The sequence below is a fragment of the Haplochromis burtoni genome, unplaced genomic scaffold, assembly GCF_018398535.1.
Source record: "Haplochromis burtoni strain Fernald_Lab_line unplaced genomic scaffold, NCSU_Asbu1 Contig_4, whole genome shotgun sequence".
Taxonomy (NCBI): domain Eukaryota; kingdom Metazoa; phylum Chordata; class Actinopteri; order Cichliformes; family Cichlidae; genus Haplochromis; species Haplochromis burtoni.
The window spans coordinates 2294969-2322490 of NW_024582365.1; the positions used below are offsets into that span (position 1 = coordinate 2294969).

At 39.2% G+C, this 27522-nt stretch overlaps 1 long non-coding RNA gene across 1 annotated transcript; it reads right to left on the reverse strand.

The window, feature by feature from the left end:
- Positions 1–2543: 2543 nt before the first annotated feature.
- On the reverse strand, positions 2544–27522 carry LOC121814550. The gene is made up of 2 exons (XR_006054424.1): positions 27024–27522; positions 2544–17990 (listed from the first exon to the last, which is right to left on the reverse strand). It is a non-coding gene; the product is annotated as an uncharacterized LOC121814550 (long non-coding RNA).

A 27522-nucleotide genomic window follows, 5' to 3' on the forward strand; every position in this document is an offset into this window, starting at 1 on the left:
TCAGCTGACAAAAAAAAAAAAAAATGACCCAGGGTCTTTTGAGCCAGTGACCTTACTTGATGTCGCATACTGCTGTTTCTGATGTCATTTAGAAACAAAAAAAAAAAAAAATGACAAAGGGATGAATGGTCTAATGATAAGTGCAGAAAAAGGCATGTAAAACCTTTCTCAACATACCGCTCTACTGGCTGCAACAGTGGAAGCCTCCAGTTTGGTTAAAAAATACTGACTCAGCTTAGTACTTTCAATGTATTATTACTGTTTAAGGCATACATGGTAATAGTTGTCGTAGTATATAAATTATTAAATGGTTCTTGGAAACTTCAGATATACATGTTGATAAATGTTATAGATACATAAATGATTAAACGGATTCTTGTTTTTCAGCGTACACACTACCTCAGATGCTATGGTCCAGGCATCCTTAAACTTACCCATAATAAGCCCCTAATAATCTAATTTACTTTAAATATCAAGTTCAGAGCAAACAGTATTTTTACATGATATTAAATGTTTTATTTTGTGTTATATGGTAAAAAATATTAAATATTTCCTTTCTTTAAACAACTTATTGGAGGTGAGTGGCCAACCACAGATGGTCACATTCCCACTCAATCATTGTACCTGCATAATGTACCACTGTTGAGAGCTAAGGGTGTCGGAGTGGGAAAGGGTGATTCAAACCATTGTAAAGCAAGAGTGAGTTGGTGTCAATCATTTGAAAACTAAAGAAATTTAATAAATGTAATCAATACAAGTGCATTTATTAATTTTTTCTTATTAATATTTCTAAAATAGCACAGTGGCTATAAGGGACATTTTATACCTATTTTAAATGCAGGTACACCAATAGAATCAAGGTGTTACAAACAGGAAAATCTGGCAAAAATGTAAGGGTTGAACATTTGTAAATATATGTTTATTGAAAATATTATTGAATAAGTGGATCGGTGTACATAGACCCTCTAAGGTAAATACTTTGTTACCTTACCACATCACTCTAAAATGTCGAACTTGCTTTTGACCTCAAAAAAACAACAAGTTTTACTAAGGTACTTCAAGGTATTTTCACTATGTGTGGCAGAATGTTATTAGGAAAAATAAAAAGTATTTAAAAATCTTACTACTGAAAATTCTTGGGCCCTCTTTTGAAATAGATTGACTGGACTAAAAGGCCCCCCTACTGGGTATATAAAGAACGCTTAAAGCTTTCGTGCCTATTTAGAGTGATGCGCAGACATTTTACACCATCTCAATCTGTCATCCTATATGTTGTGTACACATGGAAGAAATCAGTGTCTGTTTGTGCCATATAGAATCTTTAATATATGACATTTCTAGAGAGGGAAAAAAAACCCAACAACAACAATCATGGCACAGACGGAGTGGGGGTGGGGTGGCTCTCATTGGGGTTCAAAAGTAGAATGTAAGATGTCTGTCTTTGTCTAATCCAACACATTTTATTTTTATAACTGAGAAATCTGTTCAGGGACCCCAACATTTTTTTTCCAACTGTCAGGGTGTCATTTGTCAGAAAAAAACAAAAAAACAAAAACGTGAAACTGTATTCCCACCCCCATTCCTTCTGTATGTTATGAGGTTTTAGCTCTTTCAAAAATGCAAGGTGGGTGTTTGTATCAGATGGACACGTAGACACAGCGACCTTCCACGTACGGACGATCTCCTGATTTCCTCTTTTTTTAACGGTGTTATGCACTTTAGCTTCATCCTCAGTCAGTAAAATATGCCTTTAAGATGACGAAGCATTTGGACTATAGTGAGCATTGTCCCTCATGATTGAGATGTTAACCTTCAGGGCAACCCTTGCTCTTCAGTACCTCATTTTTTCCTTCCCTCTTTTCTCTGTTCTCCTCCTCCTGCGTCTTCTTCGTTCCCCTTTACCCTGGTTTCTCTTCTCTAGCAGCCTGCACAGTGATGCTCTAAAGCCATTAGTGAGTCCTAGCACCGATAATGAAGCCACAGAGGTGGTCTGAGCCAGTATGGCATTGGCGCTGGAACACGGGAGGAGGGTAGATTAGGATAATTACCTAGCCATGGTGTAGCAATGAAAAAAAAAAATCTCTGACTTCCTGCAGGCCTTGAACAGCAAAGGAACACAGTTCAATCAGGTGCGACACCAATTGCTCAAAAAAGAAAGAATAAAGCAAATTGAAAAATTAGTTCCAAGTATTTTTAGTGAACATCGTGTGTATATTAGACTTTTTAAAATTTTCATTTTTTGTTTTTGCAGGTGTTCTCCTCATCCCGCTCTTATGTATATATGTGTTTATTTGTTGTTTGCGAGGCTGTGATTTAGGTCTGTCACACATACTGTAAGGACATCCTAAATATCCACGCTCACAGAGACTTTGAAGAGCCTATGAGGTCAGGTTTTAAATTATGGTCTGAACCCACACCAAGCTTTCTCCCTCCACTCCTGTAAATCCATTTTCCACACAATGCATTTCAAATCAAAGCGACGTCACCATAACATGCCTTAGGAAACATTAAGCCATAGTGCGTTACTTTCATGTATGATAGCACAGCCCCTGTATGCTTTGATGTGCTCGCGTTTTTTTTTTAATGCTTTATTAATAATAACACATTGGCTCCTTCTCACACCACCATCAGCTTCTGATGCACCTTTCTCTCCTCCTGAACAACATCCCTCACTCTTTCCATGCCTCAGCTGCGTCATCCCTCCCCAGCCCCTGAGCCGTGTCTCAGGATTGGCCCGTTTGTGTTTGGGAAGGAGATTAGAAGGAATGACATGGGCCTTGAGATGAAGAGAGTTACAAAGACCTATCAGAGGGCAGAGAGTACAGAGAGCAGAAACACCATTGGCTACTGAGGAAATCAGACATGTCTTCATTTCTCCCAGCCATCCTCGCTGAGTGTCATTTCCTCACCCGAGGAGGGAAGCATAGGGGGGTGGGTGAGGATCAGGATTTGAGTTTCTGTTTGTGAGTGTAAGTGTGCGTGGAAATGTGTGTTTGCTTGCGTGTTGTGTGCAGTAAACATAGAAATACAGAGGGATGAGCATGTAGACACTGATAGCACTCACCTCCTCCAAAGCTGGCCAAAATACAAAGCAGCCTGCGCATTCCTAGTGTTGTCCTAGCTGAACACTATGAATGGGATGCCTGATTCATAGACATGCAAGCTTATCTCCTAATAAACTGCTGCAGCTTTATCACTGGATGTTTTACATCTGTGTTTTAATGGCAAAAGTATCCCAAATCACACAACTGCTGTTGAGTATTTGCTGATGTTTTCCTTCTGGCAAATTCAATATAATGCCTGCAGTTTACTGGATCACTTAGCAGTTTGTCACAATAACATGTGTACTCCTGCACACAAACATCTGCTGATTTAATTTTCTTCTTTTGTGATATTGTTGTGTTTGTATACCTCTTTGATCATGCTCCAATCTTCCTGTTATGTAGTATGATTGAATCTTGTGTATTTTATTTTCTGATTTTGATTGATCCTTTCTTCCCTACACCTTCTAGAGTACATTTTTTCCCCAGCTCATTCATCTCTGTTTATATTCAGTGAAAAATAAATAAATATGTATTAACATGCTGAAATAACTCGTTTCTGTCTTTATTGCTTTCAACATTTACTCTGTCATTTCCAAAAGCTTTCTGCTGATCTACATTTATTCCATTTATCAGGTGTGCACACGTGCCAATTATGCAGCGTTTTACATACTGATTTGACAGAATTTCACAGTGGAAAATCTTCCTAAAACACACAGTTTTGATGATGATACGAGACGTTACTCAGTATGTTTCTGCTTGTTAGGATGCAGTTGCTTGACTCTGGCTGTCTTCACAGTGATATGACTGGGAGCAATGGGGCTGAGCCCCGGCCTAATCTCTCCGCCTCGACCATAATAGATCTGTGTGGTCTAAAGGCCCTCTGGGGGCACCTGGCTCCCCTCCCTGCCATCTCTGGCTGAATCGAGTGTTGAGGCCATCCCAGCGCAGAGACCAAGGGTCAGCTTCAAAGGCCTCCTGCCCCCTTCCTGCCACCTGGTGTTCCATTTCGGTCGAAGGGTGCATTTCCTTTCCAGTCCCTCCACCCTCTGTTGCCCTTCTCAGAACAGGTTAAGGACATCGAGCTGGTACAGCTCCTCCCTGTGATCTCCTTCAGCCTCCTCCCTAGCCGCCCACATGCGGAGACAGGGTGAGAGATCAGTCCCACCCAAACATCACAGAGTCACACCATCATTTGAAATATAAGTCTGCTTTTGATTTAATCGAAGCCCAACAATATATATGTCTATACATTGAAGTAATTTGGTAGTATATAGTGAAGGATCTGCTACATTTTTATGAACTTGAAGGTGTGTAAGGAACTTCAAATCTGTAATCCACAGTTTGATTGTGTAAAGTGCATCATTAAAAAGTCCTGAGTTTAGTCATAGAGAAAATAATTACTTCCACACAAAGAATGAATATTTATAGCATACCTTTTAATCATATTATAACACAATATGTGTACATTGTTCCAACAGTTTTTTCAAAGGCAAGAGCTTGTTTATAAAGGAGCATTAAATAAGTAAACTTTTTGGCGGTCACTTGAAACACATTTTATTATTAACTGAGCACCATATCATCTATGGTATGAATAACTCTCTCTCTTTCCCTGTTGGTCAAGTAAAAAATGGCAGGACTATAAAACACACATTTTTATCTTCGTCAGGGCTGCTGGACAATAAGCTCCAAGAATACATATTAATCAATTGAGATTTTGAATCTTTTTATAATGCTGGACCATTTTTTCCCTCCAATACATTAGCAGATCTCAGTATGTCCGCTACTCTTGTGAACAGGGATGAGAAGGAGAAAGAGGGAGAGGAAATAAAGGTCTGATGAGTTTGGCAAAGAGAAGATGGAGGCTGAGACAGATGGCATGAAGTCTGCAGCACTCTGGCGTGGCTCGCCTGGTGCTAAAATCCTCCTCTCTCACATTCCAACAAATCCTACCAGGAGGCTGGGGAGTCTGTCACACCACTCCAAGTATCCACACAGCTCGCTTCACCCTCCTCCCCCACCCACTGTTGCCCCCCTCGTGCAGCCGAGCCTCTGGCCACTCTGTATCACATTTCTACTATTTTATTCTCACGTATGTATAGATTCACATATTTGCATATTTGCGGTAGGTCATGTGGACCTTTACAGACCTGGTAAGATAAGCAGCTCCAGGGGTGCAGATAAGAAGAGAGGCCAAGTGCATAATGAAGAGATGCGGCCTTGCTGTCACTGTAGTATAAAAACCTTATTCTGTAAACACTGGTGCAAATCATAAGGGAAAGACTGTACCATCCATTTATATCAGAGGAGACTTAAGAAGCTTTTTGATTAGTTTCACCGCAGTCAACATCAACCAATGGTCTTGAAGAACAGCTGTGTTACCCAATCTCAGTCCGAACATGCTCCTCAGACCCTTATTTTAAGGCTTCCCTTGGGCCTTACAGTCCAAAATGGACAGTAGTTTGACTGATTACATATAGCACAAACTAACAACTGGATCACGGGCTCCACATGACATCTTCATCTCCAAATACAGTACTATTGGATTGCCTTTGAATTTCTGAAGCATGCTTTCTTTCACCATCTCAAAGTGGTTCATCTAACAAGAACAGTCTAATTTATTTTACACTATGCTCGCTCCCCATGTCTCTTCCTCGCTGTCTTTCTGCCTGCCTTCTGTTTGTTCTAATGAATGACTTCTGAAATGAGGTGCTGCTGTGAGGAGGTCACAGAGGGCTTCAAAATCACATTACTGTTAATGATAATAAAAAGAACAATCTGTGTTAAACCTCTTGGATGTTTTCTTTTCTCTCTCCATATGGAGAGAATGTTTCATCTGCTACTATTTTGAACATCGTCATGTTTGGAAGTCTCTGCAATTAAAATGCGCACTAAATATTTTCATTTTCATTTTTGGTTTTTTTGGTGTTTTTGGTGTTTTTATGCAAATGTTGTCTCTTTGCAGAAGAGTGTGTTCTGATAAAAAGGTATGCAGTGGTGCGCCATCTGGATTACAAAGTACATCACCAAGCACAAAAACATAGTGCGGCATAAAAGGTTTACCAACAACACCTAAATTTCAAATGCGACTGTAACGTTTTATAAACAAATGCAATAAAAGTAAAGTAAAGGTGACTTTACCTCTTTGTGTGTACAGACGCTACACTGCAGATCTAACAACTACGACTGATTTGCATCTTATCATATGTATAGTTGTAATTTGTATAATAGCAGTCAAATAATAACAATAATAACAATTTGAACAGCTTCTGAATAAGTTTTAAGATAAAACTCACAACTTCAGGCAGATTCAAACAAGTTTTATCTTTCATGTAGGTTTTCAACACTAATGCATCATATGAGAATCTGACACCAACGTGTTTGCTGGGGTTGTTTACGTGGATGTCATCTTCACAAACAGATCACCATCACCACAGAGACAGAGTTTCTGGCTGTCCTTCCTACGTGGCAGGGCAGCATGGCGTCCCCAGGCTCATTGGCACTGCAGCTGTCACCCACAGGATGGAAAAGTGGCAGGGTCGATGACTGCACGGCGTGGCTTCTGGCAGCATCCCTCCCTTCCTGGCCCGGTGAAAGGGCAAGGATAGGGAGCCCAGTCTCTCAGTGCATTGATCGAGGGCCAGCCCTCCATTAGCCACCGTTAGAGCTAAAGGTCAGCTAAGGCCAACGGATGGGTCCTGCATCCGCATCCTATGGAGTGACTCATTCTCACATCCAGGGATTGAGTCCTTGTCACTTTGGTCTGCATTACCCCCTACTTCTGGTGGCCACATGAGGATGCCCATTCCTCTCAGAATAGCCCCCTCCCCGATGAGCTGATGCACCCTACTCAGTGACATTTTTTTTTTGGGTTTGGTGTCAACCACATTCTCCATTATTTTTGCTTTTACAGATATTACTATCTCCTGCCAAATTAAAACAGCCTTCCATCTCATTTTCTCCAGCAGAAATTGCTTAATAAATGAGCAGGGCCTGATTTGCACTGATGATCACAGAGCAACACAATTGCATCAAATTGCTCACCCAGAGATGGTGCACCACATCGTGCTGATCACTGAGTGGCAACTACTGCCTGGTGTGGTTTACATTAATGCCGCCAGGCTGTGAAAGGGGATAATTGTGGTGCTAAATGCTGTAGAGGCTGACAGGATCCATTTCTTGACTTGTCAAGGGCAACAGCAAAAGAGTGGGTCATGCCGGGGTCTATCCACACAGAGGAAGATGAACTTGTTCGCACAAACATGCATGCACACACGTAGGCACATGGACACACACATAGCCAGACAAAATCAGCCGCACTCCACATAGAGATGATTGTCTCTTTCTCCTGTCAGGTTGGGCTTTTTTCCTAGCCATAGAGACCTCATCCTGGGAAATTGAGCAATTTCTGATTGAAAATAGTGCCGGTAATTAGAGCACTCACTATTTGTAACCACTTGGCAATACATTAGTATGCAAAGCTGGCAGCCAGCTTATCTTGGGGAAAACGTTTGTTTCCTTAATTGCCCTCTTAGGACAAAAGTGAACGGGGTGGGTGGGGAGGGAAGAGAGTAAAATGTTAACGTGCTGCAAGCTCAGAATAAGAATGGAGCCTGTGTGTTGAGGGGATGTGACTCCCTGAACACAGGGGTTAAACTCCACTAATAGGCTGCATACAGCACACATGGGTGCACACACACAGATACAGAGTAGTGGAGCATGCATACACTCACATATGGGCACACACTGACACTGGCACACAGGCACATGGAGGCACAGACAACAAGACAACTATGATGAGCCCATACATTCCAGAACACACACAATTAGGCACAATTAGCTCCACAGACATACTGTATTGTGTAAAATTAGACACGTGAATACAAGTGTTCAGCACGCCAGTGAATTAAATGGGTCTGTCTTTAAATCCATTAAGATGTGAAACACAGAATGACTTTAGTTCCCTCATTTAGTTTGATAACTCTTTCTCAAACACTCGCTTCTCAGTCTGGAACACTCATCTTTATCAGGAGACCTGATATAAAATTGTGCTCATACTTGTCATCTAAAAAGTGTCAAGGTTTGACTGCAATCTATGTGATATATTACAGTTAAACATATGGAATTTCTTAATAGTTAAGTCCTATAATGCCTCAGTTATTATTCGCACCGCACTTCTTTAAGGACTCTTTTACATTGGAAGCAGAGGTGAGTCTAACATGTGAAATTCTCCATTATTTTTCTTGCCATTTTAGGCACAGTAAGCTGGACCCTAATATCTATATATTTGCACACAGAAAAAAAAGTTTCGTTTTTAATTAGAAAATGTGATGCAAATTAATTCTTTCTTTGCTTAGTGACTCCAGAGGCATTTTACTTTGAAGTAGTTGCTGAATTACTGTGATTTCCCCTGATTGTTGGACAAGAGTATCTATAACTTAGAGGACCAGACACATTCTACATTTTCTAAAAACACAGACCAAATACAACTTTGTACCTCATGGAAAAACAAGGTAGAATTATTAAATAACCCTTTGCTCATAGATTAAATTGGTTTCCATGATACATGCGACAACTGTATGACTGAAGGCCTACGTTTAACTAATAAATATCCAGGCATAGATATTGATATCCAGAAAACGTGATTTTAAAAGCAATGGATCTTGTTCCTACATATAAACAGGCTAACCTCAATCATAAAACTTTATTCCTTCTGATAAACTAATGGCGCAGTCAGACCTCAGATGTGGTTTGTATATGTGTATCCTGAAGACTATTAGCCCTTAACTCAGTTCAAATCTTGTAAGCTGGCGCTTGATATTTTTTGGGCCCTTTAAAAAACACATGAATGAAGTAAATGAAATATAAGAAACTGCGATGACCCGCTGTACTGTTCTCCTCTTTGAAGAGGTTATCACCACATGTTGAAACTCATCTTTCCAAGTCTAATCCGCTTACTCACAAGCAAGCACAAAGACGCAAAATCATTTCATATTAAGCACAATCAAAGTCAGTCAGCGCGGGCTTCTAAATTGCAATAGAAAACGTACTTTTTTCAAACAGCTACATTTGAGTGATGAAAAATCAAAACCACTGCAAGCGCCAATAATGGAAAATGTTTTTTTTTTTTATGACAAATAGACTGTGGGTCGAATATCAGTAGCTTACTCCGTAATACCCTCTGCTGTAAAAAAAAGAAAAGAAAGAAAGAAAGAAAAGAAAAAGAAAAAGAAAAAAAAAGAAAAAAGACGATTTTCTATAAATTAAAATACAACAAACATAGCTTTGGTTAAGTTTAGATTTAATTTACATTAACTTTTTTTTCGTCGGTTTTATCGGTCCTCAGCCAAACTAAAAAGCACAGTAATGCATAAAATTAAATATTTAAGAAGCTGAGTGTCAAAATTAGTACTCTGAAAGCACTTTTTTTGTCCTCGTTTTAAAGTTTTTAATCTATTCTCCAACAGCACGGCTTTAATGACTTTCACCAAATACCAGCACAAAAAAACAACAAACTCAAATGATGGGAGTAGAGTAGTTTGCGAAAACAATCATTATTAATTTCAAAATCAACAGAAGCCTTGAAGCTACAGGTGGATGAATACTGATGAAAACGTCACGCAGAGAGGGGGCCTATACGGGCCTTCTGATGTACTCTTATTACAAAATCCGCATTAAAACTGTTTTCCAATTAGTTTTTCTTTGGCCACTAAAATCATGAATCGTAAAGAGGCCATGGCGTTGCATATCGGCCAGTTTGACTTTTATCGGTATCCCATTAAATTTCCCTCTTTTGTCTCCGACATCTGTTGCATTTCATATTTTTAGTGAGGACACATGAAACGAAGTGGACTAAGCAAAAGTTTATGGGAGCAGAACAGATCGGAAAAAAAACAAACTATGTTTCTATTCAAACGGCAAAGATTACGAAAAAATAAAATCACGGACTCTAAAATATCATCTAAGTCACATCTGTTGGATCGCACCTGACAGACGTGAGGGACGAAACCCGCTCGCAACGATTTTGAAAATATTTGGAAGAAATCGTGGTAGGACAGCTGATATGAAGACAAATTGGTTCTGGGGGATGTTTTAATTGGGCGGCGTTAATAAACCAGTCCTTAAATTGTTTGTCTTAATTGTTCAAAAACTGGAAATATGAAGAAATACGTGCAAATGTTTATTTACACCTCAAAATCACGTGCACGCGCGGCGGGTGGTCGATGAGACTGTATGGGTGGGTGTTCCACATGCTCCAATTTCATGTCACCAATAATATCAGTCAATCAAAACTAATAATTATAGATTCGATAGGTCTAATTAAAGGTATTTATCTCTGCCTGTGTTCACTGGGTTATTACTCGAATTCGGGGCTTCGTTTGACGAGTTTAAGACACCAACAGGATGTTTTCCATTCGTCTTTGCAGGCTAAACTATAATGGAGGCTCCGACTGAATTCAATGTTTTTGCATTTTGCCAAACAAAACCTGAACCAACACAATAATGAATGCCGTGTTGCTTCAAAAGGAATCCCCCATTTAGACCATCTCCTAAGAATGTAAGGCTTCCTTAAAGTTGTGAGGGCCAAAATGGCTTTTGGAGAGCTGAATCAGTGTCCGTGTGTACACACCATGTCCAACAAAAGCAGGGGCTAATCCACCTAATTCACACAATGCACAGGGCCCTGTTTACATGGGATATACTCACACAGGGGCCCTCTGTCTCGTCTTCTCTGTAGAACAGACCGAACAAGGTATCCTACAGATGTTTTCGTCTCTCTCATGTGATGAAAGGCAATATGAAAGATCACCGACAGAATCTGCGTCAAATCCAAATCAGAGAATGTGACGCTAAGCGGAGAGCATAAATATGACTCCGTCCCCATCTTTCATCTTATTTTTTAGTCTGTCTGCATTCCTTTCATACTTTCATAGGAACCATTCCACTTTATTTAAGCATTTATTTTGCAGTGAAGGAAAATATTACTCAACAAAATGTGTAAAGTTATCATATCAAAGAGCTAAACGTATTTATATTTGAACATGAAGGCCTTTTGTTTGTATATTTGGTCATAACTGGTCAATGAAATAAATCATAACCACAGACAACACCTAATTGTATTCAGGCCTTTTTTCTTTCTTTCTTTCATTTTTTAACTAAAGCAAATGAGCTGGCGCAGTTCTCCATACAGCACCTAAACACATCACACAGATGAATAAAAGCTTTAATCTGAAGAAGCTTGCACCTAGGGACTCCACTAATTACATTTGAGCGCAACAAACTTAAGTCAACATGTTATGAGTCAAAAAAGAATAAATTACAAAAAACATCACATTCCGTCTATTTTGTAGCAGGACGGTAAATGTACAAATAATTCAACTGTACTCTAATATTTAGCTTACAGCAACAACCTCAGTTTAATGTATTGTAATATTAAAATTATGATTTCAAATCCGGCCTTTAAGTTTAAAAATGTCTTTTACAGGATATAACAAATAGGCCTATATAATAATAATAGCACATATGTGAATATATATATTAAAGTTTTATAAACCTATATTTTCCTTTGCGATTTTCTTACACACATACACTGAAACTACACCAGGTTTCCCACAATTATAATTTTCTATCCAATATGAATATTTCCTTTTATACTCAGTGAAATTTCCAAATGATATCTCGCCTCTATATCTATTTAACCTCATAATGTTAAAAAATGTTTTAAACAAAATAATATTATTATTAATAATAATAATAATAATAATAATAATAATAATAATAATAATAATAATAATAATAAAATAGCGTTTCCGTTTTAAGGAGTCTTCGACAGACTATGCTCCCAGTCCAAACTGAAAAATGATGTTATGATAATGTTCCAGAACATAAAGGGTTAACACAATATGCTACCTAACGAACAGGACTAACACCGAATGGCACATTGTTTTATTTTACACTATTAACTATTTATTATATAATGAAGAGATTTGGCAACCGACACGGGTTTTTTAATTACTTTCATTAACGTCCTAGATTTCCTCTTTATTCGACTTAGAGCCATTCACGTCGTTCCCGTCTGTAGGTGTGTTTCACTGTTTCCATAACTGCATTTTTTCCAGAAGGGGTAGGTAATTACTTTGGCACAGCCAGGTAAATTCCGGCGCTAAATTGAAATATTCTGCTTTAATCCTCACTAAATCCCCATTCTCAGGACACGGTGATGTGAGCAGCAGAGGAGTCATGTGGTGCTCCGGTAGCTTCTTCAGGTGAGCGTCGCGTCGCAGGGGGGCGGAGGATCTTCTCTCGACGCCATAAGCATAAAACAAGATTACTAGATCTTTATCGTCGTTTCAGCGTTTCTACCCCCCCTCGCAGAGCTGCTACTTCACAGTCTCAGGTTCAGACGGGGGAACGTTGCATAATGTGCAGGAAATGAATTGTAAGTTGTTTGGGAGAGGGGTATTTTAAACTTAAATTAATAAGTCATAAACAAACTTCCCTGCGTGTTTTCCAGGGTGTTTATAAGCAGGTGAGCTTGTTTATGTAAATTAATCTGGAGATGCATTACAAAAACAGCGCTTGATAGCTTTGCTTTTCTTGCCATTTGAAGCAGGAGAAGCTCTTCACGATCACTAGACATTAAAAATAACATTTTTGTCGTCTTATAAACAAAACGGGGAAAAAAAACATCTACGACTGAGCCAGACTATATTTCAGGTTTTTAGGTATAGTGTCTCTCGCAGGAGTAAATACTGGCAGAAGTTTGTACCTTCTGCTTGTCATGGTGCTGCCTGAATTTACCTTCCCCATATCTTTAATTTGTAGTCACCAGGAATAAAAGGCTGAATCTCAGCTCTGGCAGCTCCCACGTCAGTCTTTGCAGGAGTGGGTGACAGAGAACAGCAGAGGCAGATAGCATGCTAAAATCGCATCACTAGAGACCCCACATCAAAGTAGACCAAACCTCATATTGAGTGAACTTTTAAGCCAGAAAGACTGTGTGACATCAGAGCACCTAAAATGTGACTGTCATGTTTTTCAAACTTCGCTGAACACAAGCTCAAAGACTTGAGAAGTATTCAATGGCAAGCGCCGTTCAAACGCTCACACTAAGATTAGCAGTCTTTGTCTTACAGGAACCTCAAAGACCAATTAGATTGAGAGATGTGTGTGACGAATTTGTCAAAAATAAGATGATAGATACCACTTTGGCAGTGAGCAAACATGGCTGGGGATTTCAGTCAAGCTCAGTCATTGACAAGACACTGTCAGACAGTGTGTCAACTTCAGGAGACCTGCCAGTTGAGAAAGATACAGCTTGGAATTGAGACTGATCAATTCCCAAACTGGCAACAAGACGTGGCTATGATAGCTGCACTTTATTTTGTGAAGTAAAAAAGTAAGGATTGCTTGGATATATTGTCAAGTTTTTATGCATCTTAAGTCTTCACCATCCCAAGATACAGAAGACAGAAAAAAAGCCTAGTGCATAATATTTATCTGCAGTTTCAAAACTTTAACACCAGAGTTTTAACCTTTCCGTATTTCTTTTTGGACACACGGAAGTGGCATATAGTGTACGTGGTTTTGTTGTTTAATGTACACCAATTCAACACGTCTAGTAGCTGAGCTTGTCTTTGGCCACTATTTCTGAAGTGAAATCCAATACTCAAAGCATTTTCCTCTTCAAAGTAGTCTCCTGTTGTGCTTTGTGACCACAATAGTGTCAATCTCATACTTTCAAAGCCTCATCTTTGTGTCAGCTTTGAGTAGCTGTCTATACATGCCTCCGAATAGACTTGAGGCTTTGATGGCTGGTTTGAAAACAGTTTGCAACAAATTCTAAATTGGAAAAAATAAATAAATCATTGATTTGGTTGTGCATTTAATTTGATCCATAAGCACAAACTATATTTCTACCTCAACTTTGTATTAAATGTTAGTAAGCTTAGATATAGCCAGCCGCAGAAAGAAACATCCAAGTCAGCTGTAAATTGCAATCCAGCACTAGAACTCCAGCAGTAGTATGTGGTGATGATTAAAAAATCTATCAGCACAAGACAGGAAGAGAAAAATCAGTTTCAAAATGGACATTACCCCTTTTAGACCATTGTGTTTATAATAAATGTACCAATTTGTCTGACTTACTGCTAAAATTGATTAGTCTAGTAATAGAAAAAAACACCAAATTTTAATCAAATGTTCATTTGAAAAATGTGCAACATTTTCTCATAAACCTGCATTGCGTCTTTTTGGTGTGTTCATAGTTGTAAAACTAAATACCTTTTGGTTTTTGACTATTAGACATAGAAAGCAAATTGAAGGTGTCACCGTGGCTTATACATACTTTTTACTGTTTTCAGTCATCAGAACCATAATCAGAATACTTTATTAATCCAAGAGGAAATCATGTGAGAATTTCCATTCATTTTATCACATAAGATGAATGTTAGTCAATAGTTCCAGCCCTAGAGTTACATTTGTACAAGCACAAATGATCTTGTTTTTACTGGTTTAGTAGTTAACAATGTAAGGTTGGTGGGCATGAAAACTTATCCCAAACAATTGCCGTTTGAAAGGCTGCATTTAAAGGCATGCTAAGTGATTGGGATGATCAAATGACAATCAGAAGAAAAGAGAGGCAATCTCAATAAACTTTGTCATTCATCCATTCAAGGTTCAATCATATCACAGGCGTTTTGCATAACTATGAGACACTGGTTCTAATCCTCAAAGGGTTTTGGGGCTACTTGGCTTTGCACTGTAGTCATTCAAGGTCGCAACCCGGTAGGAAATATGGGCTGCCATAGCAACACAAAGATGGCCTCTAAAGGCTTAGCATAATTCTTCCCTAATAGAAAAATAACAGCGGCAAATCCCATCCTTAGTGAACTACCTCATTTGACAGAGGCAGACTCCCACCTGTGAAGCACATAGTCACCACACCAATGCTCTAAGACTACGAAAAGATGAAAAAAAGCCCATCTCTGGATGGGGAAGGGTGCCCTAAGCTCAAGCTAAATTCTTTCTCTTCTCTGAAGCTGAAAACGGCCCACAGTGTGTCTTTGGCTAGCTTTAGGTTTTTGAAGCTGGACAATACAAGCTGCCAAATGAATCGTGCTCTCTATATAGTAGCCTACATAACTTTGAAGTGCTTAAGCCAGACTCTGAGAAAAACTTCTGGCATCAGAAGATGGCTTATATGTGCTCAAATCTGGGAACTGTTCTTTACCTTTGCTCTTGAAAATATTTAAACTCAGTCAGACCTGTTGAACGAGTGATCATGTCTATGATAAATCAGACCAGTTTTACTCTTCACAAGGTGTTCTAGTGGGAGTTTTATGACACTGGGACGTTTTAAACCTTCCTAGTAACTGTCCTCACGCCTCTGATTGTGATCACAAAATATGTGATCCCCCTCCTTTGTCCCCCTCCCCCCCTCCGGTTTGTTGCCAGGTACTACGAGATGGATTCTTGTCACTGTGTGAGTTGCATCAGGATGATGAGCACTGGGGAGAGAATAAATTACCGCCACACTTTAGAGTGGGAGGCATGTAAGTATCAGCAGCTACAACAGAGCATCACTCTCTGCTTATGGAATTGCTAATGAGGTGAGGTATCCAGCAATGTTGCAGCCATTGTGATTGAGCTAAAATCAAAGGCTTTATGAAATCATTACTGTCAAAGCTAGCTATGAAAATCAATGATTGCCCAACATGGTTTCCTGTAAGAAGTATATGGTGCTGTTTTGTCGTATGCAAAAGGGAGAGGGAGAGATATGGAGAATTATAGCAGGAGATGTGATGCTATCTCTACTGTGTGTCTGAGTCAGCCATTTTTAGTTCAACTGGATTTCTGTTTATTCGCTATGTGCAACAGCTAGAGGCTCATTGTCTGGCTCATGCATTGCATCTTCTCTGTCAGTGTGCTTCTATAGATGCTTGCCTTATTCAGCTGGGTTTAAAAGAGTTTTTTTCCCCCAGCCCATCTGGATGAGTCTTGCTACCTCACACTGGACTGTGTAATCACATCATTGTCAGTGATGTTTCTGTTCAATAGTGTGCAGCCAAGATGACAGAGCAGAAAAGAGAGGAAGATTATCATTTTATCAAAATATCCTTAGAGCTGAGCAAAAAGCTACATGGTTTGGGCCTTACTAGAACACCAATATTGAAATAATTAAATCATAAATGATTCTCCAGCCTAATATCTTCATTTCACTGAGGTAGATTTGCTCTATCTTAACATCTGGTACTTGTGGTTCCAACAGTCACGAGGGTACTCTAAAGGGACTTTTTTATCATGCAAATTAGAGTTCAACAGCTTTCTTGTCTTATCAATTCATCTTTTTGCTGTCAGGCAAATATGCAAAATCATGTATTAATATTCTATTCCTCCCATTATTTTAAGGCATTCACTGTGACACAGTATTGTATTTAAAACAATATACTTTTCTTTGCTGTTCTTATCTTTATTTAAACTCCTTTGGCTTGCCTAGATTATGGAGCGATTGATAGTGGTGTCTTCACATTAAATGGACAGTGACATTCGTAATGGCCATTTGCCGGACGGAATTTTATTCCTGTGCCTCAAGTGCTTGGATGGATAGCAGAATAGACTAATTAAATCAACGCTCCACGAATGTCCAACGAGAGCCCAGATTCTCCTCCCTGAAGGGGAATCCCACTGAATACCGGCCTGTAAGCCTCCTGTTTCAGAGTCTTACACTGAGCACCGTTCTACATCAAAGCTTTCTCAGCACCATGTCTCAAAGATTCACATCTCCAGGAAAGAATGGCTTCTGCTGAGATATGGACACCTCTGGTCTCATTTAATGTGCAAGGTCCCCTCCCCCTCTCCAGGCCTGAATCCGAGGATAGAGTGGCTATCTGACGAGATCACACAGAGAGGTGCGGGAACTTAAAGGCAAAGAGTTACTGAGCATCCTACCAGGACTCTCAAAAGGGTTCTATTAAAGCATGTTCAATATGCCGGTCAGGGCTTTCAAAGTGCTGCACACCCTCTAGCCCCGGCAAACTCAAAGGGCATCAGTGCACATTCAGTAAGAGGAATCTGGCCCCCATTAATTTAATGAGTCCAGGGTATTAGTATGCCATAGCCAGCTATGAAGTCTCCTTTTTTCATCTCTAGTGGAGTTTTAAGGAAAGATCCCCCAACTTGGGAGTGACAAAGAAGAGCAGGGAACAAGGTGCAATCATCTAATCTGAGATAAATTTTTAGCTGTCAGTCCTCAGAGGGCAATTTCCAGTGGTTAAGATGTCTTGTGCAAGCTGGAAATCCACATAAAGAATGCAGAGTGGCACTTTTACTGTCACCAGGAGAACTTCGCTATCTCTTTGTCATGATTGCATCCTCGGAAACCAGACACGAAACTTGTAAAAAATAATGGGCAGGAATTGGCACTTGGAGACGTATTTGCATAACATATTTGGAAACATGCTGTGGTCATTACAGCAGCGCGAGCACTTCTTTTTCTTTTTTACTACTCTTGTCTACTGTCACTTCACGGTTAATTAGACTTAAAGGAGAACACACATCCCAGCAACTATACAACATCTGACATGTAACTGACAGTCACCTGTAAGAGATTACAGAGACAGTGGAGTTTGCCAGGGCCTGTCAACCAGGAAGTAGCAGCTGCTGGAGCTAATTAAAGGCATAGTAACATGGTAACACATCCCAGCTAAGGGACACATCAAACACTCCTCTTCATGCAAGTGTGGAGTCTCATCTCTGGGATGTTGAGGCCTTCTGTGACCTGTGCTGGGAACCTGCTGGGCCCAAGGCTTGACCTGAGAGCTGCGGGGTGAACCAGAGTGGGTCAGGATCACTGTGGGGTGCACCTGGACCAGACTTACCTGTGTCTGTGTATCTGCATACCAAAACGTGGCCATGTGGCTGTGTTGGCGTGAGTACATGGACTCTGACCTGAACAACAAAGAAAAGGAGAGAGCTTGGGTGAGAGGTCACAGAGGCAGAGGAGGATTAGGAAAAACACACATAAAACACACTGACTACATATGATCAGACAGTCACATATGGCTAAAAAGAGGTAGAACCAGACACCTCAGATGTGGTGATGAAATCCAAACCTATTGTAAACAAGTCCTTTTACAATGGATTGTGCTAAATTATGCATAAATACTGCATAAACATCGACTTAAAGTCAACATCGCTGTGTACATTTAGTTATGTCCAGATTTAAAAGAAAATACATTTGCCCTGTAGCAAATTGAGAAGCCGTTTCAGATTTCTGTCTTTCAAAATAACACTGAGCTCAGTCATAATGAGCACTCGCGCTGAACAATAGTACCTGAAGCCCACTGAGGAAAGGTTGTTCCAGCCAATATTTATAGACATTTGATAAAAGGAAAAAGATAAAAGAACACATAGTTGACTCTCTCTCCGGTCCGTCTGTTCTTTTCTCTCTGAATCTGTACGTCAGTTTTAGAGCCTGTGTGTAACTAACCAGAGAAATCGATCCAAACAAATCTCTCATGAAACTTTTTCTCAGATGCAGTTACACTGATAACATGCTTAATATAACTGTGGAAATATTTGCCTATTACTTAGTGCGCAACTTAATTAATTCCGAGTTCAATCTGAATGTTTATGCATAAATAAGAAATGCATTTAGATTTTCATCAATTTCTGAACCAAATGTTTTCCTGTTTGCTTACATCAAAGTCACCCTGACAATACGTTACTGCATGACAGGTCTGATGAACAAATCACACAGGTTATAGCTCCTGGTGATTCAATATTGACTCTAAAAGGAGCATAACAGAAGGATGTAGACGTCACTTGTGTGGAGTGATTTGACCCTGTTGGGTGAAAGGCTGTGAATGCTGTGATATAGCTCTCAAGCCGATCTTGCTGCCACATGTAGGAAGACATCTGCAGTACGTCACCATGGCACTTCTCTCTGGGGAGCCATGCTGCAGCACATGGGCCACCTGAAGCAGGTCTATGTCTCCACCTGCCACATAGAGCGCTGACATGTGCTCATGCAGGGATGCATGTTGGTGGACCTGTCTACAGGCATGTAACTGTCAGCGCCGACAGACACCAATTTGCCACCATCTTGGGAAGGCGAACATGGCACATGTGATGCATGCAGAGAGCAAGTTCAAGAGAGGACTGTAAAATAGAGATTTTTTGACATTTTATTTATTTATTTATTTTTACTAATACTCCACAACAGCAGTGAAAAAACTCAGTCTAGCCTGTGCCGGGTATTTTCTGTGCCTGCCAAGTAGCAGACCTAAACAAAAATGAGAAAGCCCTTGACTCAATTTTGGCGGCCTAATATCATTCTGCCACCCTAGGAAGCCAGGGTTCTCTTGTTGTGTAAAATAGAGGGAAGGCAACTTTCCCCCTCACATCTTTATGGCTTCATGCTCGGAGTTACTGGCTGTGAGGGCCTGAGTGCTGTGTGCTTTTAAGCAGTTGTCGTGTGGTCTCAATCTCTTTACACTTTTCTCTGCCAGTCTCCTCTCTACCAGGCCCCCCCAAACTGTGTAATCAGCAGATGTCTTTACAGAACAGCCGTTTGCCACGTGCACACCGTGCATTCTTTTCCAGTTTCATTTTGGAAATATATAATTTCTTCATTTAGATTATTATTATTCTTTCAAGCCCAGGAGCCATGTTGATTTGGTTCTTAATGTGGCCAGAGGCTGAAAATACCGCTTCACTCAGCAGTTCAGATTCAAATGCTTCAATGATATATCTTAAGTCTACTTACGTTAGTCCATTCTATTATACTGCAGACCTGCTGAGTTAAACAAACCTGCACAGACTAATTCATCAGAACCCTTTGGCCTTCATCAAGACAAAGTCAAACTACTTGACACCAGAAAAGAGACCAAGAACTCTGTTCTCACGCTAACATTTCAGGGACAAATTTCTCAAATTTCTTAAAAAAAAAAAGCATCATAAACAGCGAACTCTGTCACATTTTTTAGAATAAACACCGGAAGCTATATATTTTTGAAAATGACTAATACACGCTTCACGTATCTTATATTAGTCTTCGTTGCATCACACTGCCTCAAAACTATGAAAGACACTTACAACAATCTGAAGTTTTATAATGAAGAAATGTGTGGCATTGCCCTGAAATACATAAATGCGTATATTAAATTGACAGATCTAAGACGATATCGACTGGAACACCCGGTTGTAATGCTTACTTTCACCGACATGAAATAGACATCATGATCGCAGACAAACATGTTATGAAATATAAGTTGCAATATCATTACAGTAATTACGTCAGTAACTCAACTTGCGTATTTCCATGCCATATTACTATACTTCAGCCATGCATTTCAAATGGAAACATTTTGTGGCACGTGGCTGTTTACAGTGTAAGTATTTTACACGTCTCACCCAGAAGGATTAAGTTAAATTTAGCTCTGTATAACATTAAATGCTGTTTAAGTGTTACTAGTAATAATGAGCTGATAGGATAGTAGGTATAGCAATGCAAGCAAGCAAAATGTACACATGTATTCCTACTTTTTCTGCTATTACTATTAGTACTTTCACTTGAAAAATAAGTAATGCCCATATGAAAGTCAAGAACTGTTGATAAAACTAACTTTTTATGGATTAAAGCCAGCAGACGTCCACCCATTATGGGCATGTGGCAACAAGCATTTTCAGAGCACCACTTGGGCACCATCAGGGCACCACCATGCCAGTGTTTCTTGTCTGTCACCAACTTCAATATTGCTGCAGAAGGTGGCAGACTCGTGAAGGGCTGGGTATCCGTGAATTGAGCTGTCAAAATTAGCAAAAGGCAAAGTGGGTCACGCACTGAGGCAACAACTAAGACCCTAGGGGGATGCCATAATATCCCTCGCTAAAAAGTGATTCATTACTGTAAGTTATCACATCAACAAAATATTTTCAAATGTTTCCTCATTACCATCTAAAATAACCCAACAGTTACAGGGGCTAATTATTTCACATAATTGTGTCATATTAAGTCACATAATAGTGTTGATACTTCTGTCACTTACTTAATGCCTAACCTGACCTTCGATAGCGATTGTGTTAATGATAACTCCACGAATTCACTTTTTTCTATTAATTGCCGATTTTGCTTGTATAATGACATGAAGATAGGGAGGTGTATGAGTGTTGTGTGTGTGGGAGTGTGTGTCTCATAAGTGGTAATGTTAGATTTGTGCACTTGGCAAGCATTTTTTTTCGCTCCATTTGGTGACAGATTGGGTTTAAATAACATTATATCTTCACAGTTGTGACTCACAAGCCTCAGTGTTACAAAGTCAGGGTGAGGTTTAGCACTTCAGATGAGGATGAAGGAGGATCGGGTCGCCTCACTTCGTCTTTTAGTTTGTCACTTTATGCTGGGCCTAATCTGGGACTTTATGAATAACCTTTTACTGTTTTACTGACACAATCAATCCACTTTTCCCCCAACTAAACCCATGGTTTTTCCTTCATAGCTAGCATTCCCAGTGGTAAAATGGGCAGAAACACGTACTAAGAAGGACTGAAACTGCTTGTAAACCTCTGCTTGAGACATTTTACGAAAATGTTCTAAATTCGTTCAACAGATAAATGTAATCAAGTGGCCTATATTTCATTGGAAAAAAAGCATTTGGAAAAGTTGTGACATAAATTCAATAACACCAGTGTCCAGTAGTTTAAAGAAAAAGATGCAACTTTACATTGATTGTGACACGTTGCATGGCGGGGTGCTAAGCATTGCTGAATACTTCCTAGTCAACACAGCACTACATTTTTCGACATGACTTTGAATATTTAAGCAGAGGTCATAGCAGGGTGCATCTCCTCTCGCCTCTCTGAGCCCCAGGTAGAAGGGCATGAAGAGGGGTCTTAATATTGATGCTCCGGGCCCAGAGTGCTCCACAAACGTTAATGTTGCACTGACTCTCTGAACCAGTATACATTACTGTCGGCCCTGACCCCCTCATCAGCCATGTTTGTTTTTGGTGGTGTTATGATATCAAAGACTAACTGCTTTACAGCACCTCCTGGTGCTCCCCGGGAGAAAACTTCTCCTTTTGGAATGAAGAATTCACTCTACAGATTTAAAGGTAGTAACATCGCCTGTTTCGCCATGTGTGAATTTGATATTATTTTGGTCTTTCATAATTTAACAAAATGTTGTAAACTTGTAGTGACTTTATTGAAGGGAGTCGGTATCCATGTTATTATGGAGACTTTAAGCCAACACGTGCGGATTTGGGCTGATGGATTCTTTTTTGTGCTGTTTGTTCAAAGATTGACTTCAGACGCTCCACAGGTAACTTTCTGTTTTAACTTTTTTAACTTTCTTTTAAAGTGAATCCTGGCTGTGTGGCAGATGAAGCATAAACTGTGATGTCTTTTTCAAGAAGTGAGTGTGGTTTATTTGTTGTCTCTGAAAGACACACAGGAGTGTGGCCTCATGCTTTAGAGCTTTGTTTACGTGCTGCTTTGGCCCGCTTGTTCTGTCCTGAGCTGCCTGTCCCTCAAATCCAAGGCTTACTATGAGGTGGAGCACAGAGGAGGGATAAGGGCTGTCCCTGCTGCTACTAGGGAGTGCACGCCAGCAGTGCATAGAAACTAATAAAGATGCACACTGGCAGAACCCATTGACCAAGCAATGAGATGTCACCATAAACAAGCGGCAGGACGTTGGCAGTTAAACGTCTGGTTTCATAACACTAGATGAATTTTAATTTTTAATTAAAAGACATGCCTGTTATTTAAGATCTCAGAATATACATACTACTAATATGATTAATATCAGTTTGTTTGAAAGTGTTATTTTGCAATTTTTCCATTCACTTTTGACTAGATGTGGCTATTGCTGTTTTTAAATACTAGCTATATGTTAGTAAATCTCCTCAGTTCAAACTTGCACATCAGAGTCCTTAAAACGGGCATCAGCTCTGGCAGTAACATCTGCACAGGACACATCTCATGTATGTCATTTTTGCAAATACAAAATAACATCCTTGAATCAAAAGTGATGTCTGGCAGTGCTCAGACGACTCTTCAGATTTATCATGTAGTCACGAAACTTGTAAGACCATAATAATACATTTGTTATAGAGCCTTAGAAGGTGCAGAAAACTCAAGGCCCAACTCCCAATTCCCTGATCTCCAATTAAAAATGTTGATTATATTTCTGATTATTAGTCTTAAATTATTTATTAACAGTCAATTATGTATTTGCCTTAACAAAACATGCACACCACAATATATCAGATTTCCTAAATTATATCTTTGGAAAAGAAAAAGCCCAAAGTCCAGAGAGCAGGAATAGCACTTGTGGGCCTAAAATATGAGTGCTTTAATTTGATTGTGTTAAATTGAAGCTTCTTTGAAGAACACCCACAACTCTCTTTAGCTATTTATTTCTCATCAGTGGTTTGACTCTGACATGTCTCTTTTGTACACCTGAATTATGGTAGGGCTAATTTAAAGTACATGATGCATTTAAAGAAATATTTGACCACAACCTTCAGGCGAATCAATTTAACCCGAAGAAATGAAAATGAGGCTGATGTGGCATGAGCAGGCCACCTACCTGAATGCATTCTGTTCAGAGATAATGATGGGGTGTTTACTTTATTTTTGGTCACATTGTCGTTATTATTGTGATTATCATTTTTGTTTCACACGATACACAGCATACTCATATCACAAGATAATAAAGAAATACAAATAAAGATGCCCTTTTTAGAAAACCTATTAGCGGTACACTCTAACTGTTGATTAATCTAATTCCAAGACTGTGTTTTCTGTTGACGGAAATGTTCCTTTTGCTAAAGGAACAGTGATTTGAATTTTTCTGTCCCCGTGAAATTTTCAAATTCCTGGCATTTCACTAGTGCCGAAAAACACTAAAGTAATATCAATAAAAAGAAGAACTTCAAAAATTTGCACATTATACAGCATTGGTAAAATGTTGTTCAATGTTAATATTCAGTCGCGGATTTTTGCTGAGTGAAATTAAATTAGGACAAATAAATTTTATTTGAAATTACTGTTGCGATTTAAAGTTAAGGGTGGAGAGCATGCCTTTTTAAAAATAAAAAAAAAAGTTTAATGAAAAAAATGAAATAAATCAAAATAATAATGCGCAAAAATGTATTCACAGAGACATTAAGAACAAAAACACATCAAGAACTATTTTAAGGTTAATCGAAAAAAAGTATTTTCGGTGTTTTGTTCTGATTTAAAAAAATAAATGTGTAAAATCGACATAAAGCATAAGGAGGCAATGCACATTTTTGAAAAGGTAATTAAAACAAAAATAACTTTTTTCATTACATATATAAGAGCTTTGTTTTGTCCTTTCATACACATCCGAATACTCTCTGTAAAAAGAAAAAGCTTTAACAAACACTATGAGTTTCATTGTAATTTCAGCAGATGGAGATATCAAAGTTCGCAAGAATTAATAAAAAAGTTTTCCTGCTAATGTCAGACAGAGAACAATCAGAAAGTAATTATGCATACATTTTGTTAGTTTAGCTGCTTGTTGAAAAAGCCATCTGTTTATAAGATTCTTTGTAATTCTTTTCCATTGTTTTTTTACATCTGCAAAACTTATTGTGCAGCATCAAAAGACAATGAAATTCATTAACTCTCCGTGTCTAATTGGCAAGATTCTCTTATTTCAAGTCTTTTTATTTCTTCAAGGGACATTGTCTTGAATGGGAGGCTCTCATCTCAATCAAATAATATGCAATGATAAACAAGAACTAGAGTTTTTGATCAAAAAGTGCAACTCAAATCAGATGCTTCTGCTGGACTGAAATGTGAAACTTCTCCCAGTTTGTAAAAGGAAAGACGCCATCTGTTTTTTTATGATTGTCTGTAAAGAGGACATTAAACTGTCAGTGGTGTTGCTTGTATTTTTGCAGACAGTGACGTATGTCCCACAAATCATCAGTTCTTTACCAATCTTACTACATTGTATTTAAACCAGTAGGTCAATTGTAGTTAAAGTACAGACAATAACTATTTGCTTTTCATAGCAGTCATTTTATTTAGGTTAGTGTAATGGCATTGTAAAATCAGTTAATTTAGATAACGCCTGATTAATTTGATAGATTACCATGATTTTAACAGATAAAATTCCCAGTTTAATTTTTCATTATAGTTTCAAAGACTTGGTTCTTTCTTTCTTTTATCTGTTTGTCTGTCTAAGAAACATTGAAAACGATGGCAAAAACTGTAAAACCCAATTTTTCTCCTCCACATTCTAAACTTGAAAAACCGTGATCAGTGTGAAACTATAGTTGAGGAAAAACTTAGCACTCTTATCCTTTAGATTTCAAGAAAACTATCTCTCCCATGATTCCTCAAAGTTATAAATGCATAGGGAGAAAAAAAGGGGGGAAAAAACTGAAGGCTTTCATTCTGTCATACAATGAAGGCTTTCAACTGTTTATGCGCTCACTCAATCCAATATTCAAGTTTGTTAAAAAAGAATAGTTATTTTGTTTACTAAATTTTTGTCGACGTCTTATTAATTGTAAGTAATCCAACGCCAAGCAAACTAAACTGCACGTGTGTTGAGTCAGTGTGAAGCTGTGGTGTAACGAAACCTTTGGCAAAGTGATTCGCTTGTGTAATGCAAAGCATACTGTATATTTGAAATAAAAGGTATTACAGCGATATCTAGCTTATAAAACAAACTTGTCAAATGTAGCATTTTACACTCCAGAGTCCTCGTAATGTCGCTATTTGCAGAAGTCAACCATCTAGTCGCTGCTTTCATGTAGAAGCATAAGCATCAGCTCCATCTTCTTCCTCCCCAGTTAGCTTAGCAACAGCGGCCATTTTGTCTGATTTTGCATTGGTCTAAATGTGTATTGAGGGTCACGAGAAATTTCTGGCAATTTCTGCTAAGGAGATGGTAACACCAGCTTCTTGAAAATTTTTTACAGAACAGGTTCTCTTACTTTGAGCCATCAACTAAGATGGCGAGCAGAAAATGCGAATTATATCAGGCATGCGCTGAGCATGTTCCAAGAAATAATGCTTTCATTTCCTGTTCACTGTTCATTATTAACCACATGGCTGTCAAATGTACATGCATACAAGACATTCATGTGCAGGCACATCAAATACTAGTGTGCGCGCACACCCACACCAACACACACACATGCATAAAATAAGGTGAGCTGATCCCATTCTTAGAGACTGCGTCAACCACCCGCTGATTTCACTGCCACACCATGTAGACAACCAACCACAGGATGTATACACCCAGCTGTCCAGAGGTCACCTTGGCTTGTTTACTTGACTGGAGTGGATGCACAGTGGCAGAGTGGACCACCGCTATCCACAACAGCTCATCTAACAACATGTGTTCATGCTCTCACCTCTTTTAGGAACCTGCGTCATCTTCGGGGTAAGTAGCACAATCTGTACTTTACCCAAGTCCGCTGCACCAAGGAGTAAAAACTGTGATGGACAGACCTACTTTACGACTGCTCTTTCTTTATGTGTTTAACTCTTTGAAAGTCTGTCATTTACACTCACGTCATCAATTAGTTATTATTCTACCAATTACTATCTTCCTTTTTAACTTTGACAGAATTTTTTACTTGAAATTAATACATTTTTAATCTAGTTTTTCAAAGTAGCAGTGGGCTACTGGGAGATTACTGTAAAACACTTTCCTCTAACACTTTTCTGAGCCTGAAGTAGTAGTGAGCATACTGTATATCATTGCGATGGAAAATTACACTGCACCATTATGACACAGGAGCAGCAGCCATGCAATTGCACAAAGATCAATAAATGCATTTTTACAACAGCAACAAAAAAAATCATGGTTAAGTGTAATCGGTCTGTGCGTTTCAGCGTTGGCCCATTGTCACTTCACAGGCCAAATTACCAAATCTTAGTGCTATGATACATTTGTAAATAGTACGTACTAAATACACAAACACTCACCTCTGCACTGCTTAAACACCCCACTTTGGAAACACTGGAGCTCCAAAATCTCCATGTTATTGGCACAGAGGGGTAAAACGACTGTGCGGGAGTGAGGCCCGGAGACTGGGCTTTCTGTGTTTCCAGAGAGCTGCCCTGACCACCCTGGTAAATATAGGAGAGCAAATCCTTTTCAGGTTGAGAGTATGACACGGGACTGCCACATAAATCAGTGTAGGCCCAGCCCGGCACAGGCTGGGAACGCCATGGGAGTGGTAGGCGGCTCTACGGTGAGGTTTTTGGGGAAGGATTATGGATTGAGACGTACAGCTGGGAGGCTAAAGTTACACTTTTCATTACCACTTCGAGGGGGTCTTGGCTGCCTGGAAGCCAGTCAGATTTGTGAAGACCTCTTTCTCCCCCTGGAATGGTTGTAATTCTGCAGGCACATTCTTCACCTGAGGATAATTGTTTTTGATATGGCAAGAACAATTTGGCCAAATGCGATGGGAAGTGCTGT